General features: G+C 43.5%; 1 long non-coding RNA gene across 1 annotated transcript; it reads right to left on the bottom strand.

The window, feature by feature from the left end:
- Positions 1–2,214: 2,214 nt before the first annotated feature.
- On the bottom strand, positions 2,215–4,177 carry LOC123060054 (uncharacterized). Its single transcript, XR_006427712.1, has 2 exons — positions 4,038–4,177; positions 2,215–3,517 (listed from the first exon to the last, which is right to left on the bottom strand). It is a non-coding gene; the product is annotated as an uncharacterized lncRNA (long non-coding RNA).
- Between the last annotated feature and the right edge of the window lie 1,035 nt (positions 4,178–5,212).

The raw sequence follows: 5,212 nt of genomic DNA, 5'->3' as shown, positions 1-5,212 counted from the left end.
GTGGTGAACCAGCATATGGACAGTCATCCCCTTCAGCACGATAGCAGCCGCTGTGTGATCAATCAAAGGCGTGATGGGAACCAACATTGGCTGAAATAATCTGTTCTTTGGCATAAGAGCCCATCGGCTTGCCTGCGTACGCCACAACATCCCCAATGTTCCTGCCAGTCAGCCCGGGCCCTATGGCGGTCACCACACCAACAACTTCCATACATGTTGGTTGAACAGATCATTAAGCTAGACAATAATCTAACAGAAACACTAATAACAGTGCCCATTGATAGAAGCAAACAACTCGATGCCATATAGTGTCACAGGATAACACAACAGAACACCAATTCTTCTTTAAGCAATAAAATAAATTGGAACATTTGGTCTTATGTTCAGTGAGCAATGATCTCGAGAATCATGCTTCTGGGCATCTAAAAGAGCGGACAACCAAACTTATGGTGTATGTATCAACTGAAATGTTTGTGCGTGGTTTGAGACATCTTTGAACCGGTAACTGAGATAATGTTGGTTTGGTTGGCAACTGGCCTGGGATAGATACATTTTCTTCGGTTTCATCAGCAACAGCAAGCTATCATCAATCGATCTAGTGAAATAATTGCAAGGTTTTTCATCCATACTGTACAAACAGGGGATCTAGTGAAATCAATTGGGCAAAGTACAAACTACTTGGGAGAAAAACAATGATATGGCTGTATGAACTGTATGGATAATATGACTGTATTAGGAGAAAAACAATGATATGAAAACAACATTTTTTTCCGCTAGATACATAACAGTGGAAGAACATCCAATTACTTCAGTGAACTACTTGGGAAGTAGTATTACTTTAGAGCTAGACATATTCAAGATGAAAGCATGTAAAAAGGGCAACCTGGTGCATGTAGCTCCCGCTTGCGCAGGGTCCAGGGAAGGGTCCGACCACTTTGGGTCTATAGTACGCAGCCTTTCCCTACATTTCTGTAAGAGGCTGTTTCCAGGACTTGAACCCATGTACACCAAAAAAATTGGTGACCAAAGCCAATAAAGCGTCAACATTTCGCGGATCCATGGACATAAGAACGTAGTGGACTGATATCCACACACCTAATAACTTCATGCCCTTTAGTGTGCCATTTGCAAGAAATTCAGTAAAAGGATTATAAAGAGAGCTTAGCCATTCCACCTCTAGACAGTACAATCAGATCTTTAGCTTAAGCTTATTAACTGAACTGCAAGAGTAAACACGACACTCATGATAACAAATGAACATGTCAACCTACTTGCCTCACGGTGTACCGTGTACACCAAAAGCCAAAGCTGGTGAATGAATAAAACCTACGGGCAGCTATGATCAGTGTCACTAAATTAAATAGTCCAAATATTTGTCGTAGGTCAAAGTGGCGTCCGAAACCTTTGAGAATCTGCAGTTCAGACTTGAGAATATAGAACGGCAAGACAGAGGTGCATGATACACCCAGGAAGATTTCGCTTCAGAGTTGCACCAAGGAAGAACTCAAAATAAAATCTGCACTTATATGGACAATATGACTATATTAGGAGAATAAAAATGTAGACACCGAACTATGGAGAAAAACTATCATGAGTAAATATCAAGAAGTATTTGTGCGGACAAATACGGTGGAATCATGTACAACAAACCAGGTTTGACTCAAATCAATTGCTTGGGTGTATCACTCTTGCATCTTTTCACTCTCCTTCTGCTCAAACATTAGCCTTACATATCTTCTCCAACCTAAATAAACAAAATTAGGAAATAGTTAGTCACTAACAATATTCAGAAAATTGACGGTAAAACAATCATGTTGATATGAAAAACACAAAATTGGACCGTAAGACAATAATACGCGTAGACTGGTCGGCGCCCATCATTACCGCTTCTTTCTTGGCGTCGCTGGACAGAAGCCCGTGTCGCTCGACCCACTGGTGTCGTTAGACATCGGCATTGTATCTCGCCATATCCCGCCTGGCATCTATATCCTCCCCACTCACGAATCAGTGGCAAAATCTGTGAGAGATGTTCTGCTAGACTGTAAGGGCTGAATTGGCTTATTTTAGTGAATTTGAACATTCTATGGGATGACACTCATGAATAATCACTGCCCATTAGGCCGTTACTGTCTGGTTGTTTGCTCGTGTGCTCATATTCAGTAATTTTAATTTACAAAATAGTCTATGTAAACTTGCCCTGCAATTTAACTGTTCAAGGAGGTGTTTGAGGATTTCTGATGCCAATATCTTTAGATGGTAACCGGCTATGCACTCCTCATTTTCACTTGGAGTCGACTTCTACTAAGTATATGAAAGTGCATTTGTTTCTTATGGCTTGTGTTCTTTCTTCTTTAGAGGGTCATGGACATGGTTTTCTTCGCTGAGGACGTCCATCGTTTAGCAAGGTATTGTTGTACAGAACAATAACATAAACTGAATTTGTTAACCCAGTTGGCAGCACAACAAAAAAGCTATCTTCACTCTCCTTTGGATATATATATCACATATTTAACAGTCTGGGGTCACGCTTCTTTATTATTTATACTATATAAAAATATCTAATCCTTTTCTTTACTCTTTATTATTGTGTGGGTCATATATGCTAAGTTGTTCTCTTCTGCTGCAGCGCAAGTGTGGATGGACATACATACAGTAATCTCATGTCTGGCTAACATATTTACTTTTGGCAAGAAAAGTGAATAACTGTGGAGAGAATGACTCTAAGGAGTCGATGAATAATGTCCGTAAGCTAGGCAACAAATAGAAATGGTAAAACGAATATAGAATAGTATCAGCATGGTTGGCCATCAATAGGATAGTAGTTTGCTCATATAGGAGAAGAAAAGGTAACTAAACATCACCAATTGGTATCAAAGAAAAACAAACAGGCCGATTAGATGAAACAGGAGACCAGCTTTAGAGCATTTGGTTCCAAAGCAGGCCACATTTGTGAAACAACCATAGTAGTGACAATTCAAATTAGAAGACTATAACAGAATGATGAGAGAAAGCACTTGTAAGGAATCTGCCGACCCTAGAGAGGAACAATTCCCTTGTAAAGCCTGGCATTATTAACCAATAAGTTAGAGCGCATAGGATAAGGGTAAGTAAAGCAAATCATGAAGTTGTTAAGATGGCTGGAGATTTACTTACCCAGCAGCACCCTCAGATTTGATGAACTTGGGAAGCCCATCACTCAACCCACAAGCAAATCCAGGTTGTGTCTGCACATGGACCTTGACAGTTTCAAAGGGGCATAGAGCGATATCAGAAATTACCTCAGCAGAAGCTGACCCTACAAGGTAAATTATAGGGTCATGTACTTCACGGCATTCTCAGGCCCAACCATATCTGAGTAGGTCTTCTTAAAGAACTTGTAGAACCCAAACTTGCAAGCCCCCTGAGCACTGTAACCAAGCAAGGTAGGCACCCATCCCCTGAAAAAAACCCTAGCTCCTTGCTCCTTTAGCAGAACGCTAAATCCAGATGAGATGCTCTTGTATTTCGCCGGGTCAATCTGAAACAATTGATAAAAATGTGTTAGGTCCAAAATACTTACATCAAACCTATCAACACTTTACCAGGTGCAGCTTAGAAGGTCCAAGATGGAGAGCAAACACATAGCAGTACATCTCAAATTCCATTATTCTCAACCAAGAAACCCTTTTCTTAGAAATCAGACTACATCCCATGAATAAATCACACCCATCTCAATTATCCATTTATACACAACACATGCATCAGCTAATCAACCCATATGAACTGCTTGCTTGTTTTATTTTATACAGTAGCTAATCCACCAAAAGAAGCTAAGGAACTCAGAAAAAAAGCACACAAGGAATCATTGCAGGAAGTTCTATGCCCTGGAAGCAACACAAGAACCAGGCACATAGCATGAAGAACCATTACCTGCAGGTGTATTTCTCAAACACGCACATTGGAAGAACCATCAGATGCAGGTAAATCCAACAAGCACGTACACATGAAGAGCAATCATGCCACAGGTACATCATTCTCGGGGAAAAGAGAAGGCCCACCCTTGGAGAGCTTCGTCGTCCTTTAGGGAGCAGCCGACCCCATTTAACCTCTTCGTGGATCAGGTCATGGCCATGGCAATGGCAGCTCGACGTGGATCTCGCCGTTGCCTTGGCCTCCCGTCTCACCTTCCTCCTCTCGCCATGCCGGAACTGGCGCGTCTGCCCCAGATTGAGCAAGCCCACGCAGGGGTGTTAGCTCGTGGCGTTGCTGCCCCAAATCGGGGAGGTGGAGGAGGAGCGGCTGGTGCTCCAGTTCGGCGACGGGAGGAGCCGTGAGGGGGAGAGAAAGGAATGCCCAGTGCGAGGGTGCCGAACGGTGGGAGGGTGCCTAGAGAAGGGAGGCCGGCATGGTGGGAGAAGACGGCGAGCGGGAGATGCACCGGCGAAGCCCTGCTCGAAACCCTAGCCATGGGGGCGGGGCTGCGAGCGGGCGATAGATGCCGGGAGCGGAGAATATAGCCGGAGGGGAGGGAGGCGCGGACTGTGGGGAGCTCGGGTACATGTTGCGCGGTGCCGGAGCTCGCCGGAAGCGGTCGGCGTGGGTGGTGGCGGCGGCGGCGAAGACTTCTGGGCGACAGGGAGAGGAGGCGAGTGCGAGCCCGAGCCCGTGTGTGTTTGGGTCTTTTTTTTTCTTTACAAAAAGCGAAACGTTACCCACTTAGAAATAGGACTGCGGGTCAAATTCTCAGAAACGGAAGGACTTTTTTAAAAAACGCAAACGACGTACGACCAGAAGCGATCGCTGATTTATTAGTAGGTAAAGATAAAGATAAAGAAATGCACAGCTAGACAGTTACTGGGAAAAAAAAGGGTATCAACAACCACTACCAAATTATCAGTGGTTATACAGTTCTGCAACTGACAAAATAAGCATGTGCGTGTGCTTCAAATATCGGAGAGGAGCAAGTAGCCAGACATGCAATGGCAAGCAATCTAACCGAGCATCTAAGCTGCATCCGTAGAATCCTAGGAATATCCATCCACTTTGTTTCGACATTTCTATCTTCCTCTTTGTTTTTTATACACAAGCTGCTTCTTTAGCCATCTTCGAAACACAAATACCTTAAGCTTGCCATATCCCGCCCGCTCCTAAGAGCACTTGAAAAGATTCCGAAGGAGGATTGCTCTGCTTTTTCATCAAAAAAAATAAAAATCGGTTCTTTAGCCATGGAATC

Source organism: Triticum aestivum, chromosome 3A (genome assembly GCF_018294505.1).
Source record: "Triticum aestivum cultivar Chinese Spring chromosome 3A, IWGSC CS RefSeq v2.1, whole genome shotgun sequence".
NCBI classification, from domain to species: Eukaryota; Viridiplantae; Streptophyta; class Magnoliopsida; order Poales; family Poaceae; genus Triticum; species Triticum aestivum.
The sequence above is the reverse complement of the archived record's forward strand: the minus strand, read 5'-3'. Positions and strand labels throughout refer to the sequence as shown.